The sequence below is a fragment of the Microtus ochrogaster genome, chromosome 2 (assembly GCF_000317375.1).
Source record: "Microtus ochrogaster isolate Prairie Vole_2 chromosome 2, MicOch1.0, whole genome shotgun sequence".
Lineage (NCBI taxonomy): Eukaryota > Metazoa > Chordata > Mammalia > Rodentia > Cricetidae > Microtus > Microtus ochrogaster.
The window spans coordinates 22371834-22372527 of NC_022010.1; the positions used below are offsets into that span (position 1 = coordinate 22371834).

Consider the following 694-nt stretch of genomic DNA (forward strand, 5'->3'; position numbering starts at 1 on the left):
TTACAGAGAAACCCTGTTGGGGGGAGGGGGGTGAGAACACTGCTGCTATTCCAGAGGACCCAGGCTCAATTCCCAACACCCACATGGTAGCTCACAACTGTCTGTAACTCCAGTTCCAGGGGATCCTACACCCTCATACAGACATACATGCAGGCAAAACACAATGCACATAAAATAAAAATAAATAAACCATTTAAAAAATAGAAGTAAAATAAAATACAAGTCATGAGGACTAAAGACTTTTTCAGACAAGGGTCTTTTTACTTGTAACTAGCTGGTTGACAGTGAGTTCCAGCTGCAATGGTGGGAAAAGCTGACATAGTAGACATATATATGGCACTATTATATTCTCTTTTCCTATCTCACTCAGGAAGTGATTGAAGTCACAAATCTAAAGTGAATCTGTATGCCTCTCCCTTCCAAGGGCTAAAGGCATGCACCACCACACCCAACAGGAATGGATTTAAGGTAAAATAAAACTGCACAACTCAGATAGTCACAAAGTTTATGCCACAAGTGCTTAGAGGTTAAGAACACTGACTGCTCTTCCAGAGGACCCAAGTTCAATTCCCAAAACCCACGTGGCAGCTTATAACAATCTATAATTCCAGTATGAAACCTGACATCCATGGCAAAACACCAATGCACACAGGGTGGTAGTGGCACATGCCTTTCAATCCAGCACTTAGGCAGC

The 694-nt window shown here is 42.4% G+C and overlaps 1 protein-coding gene across 1 annotated transcript in view; it reads right to left on the reverse strand.

Annotated features, from left to right (window-relative positions):
* Positions 1-694, reverse strand: part of Baz1b (bromodomain adjacent to zinc finger domain 1B) — a 62199-nt gene that overhangs the window by 53133 nt on the left and 8372 nt on the right. The gene's annotated exons all lie outside the window — the stretch shown is intronic.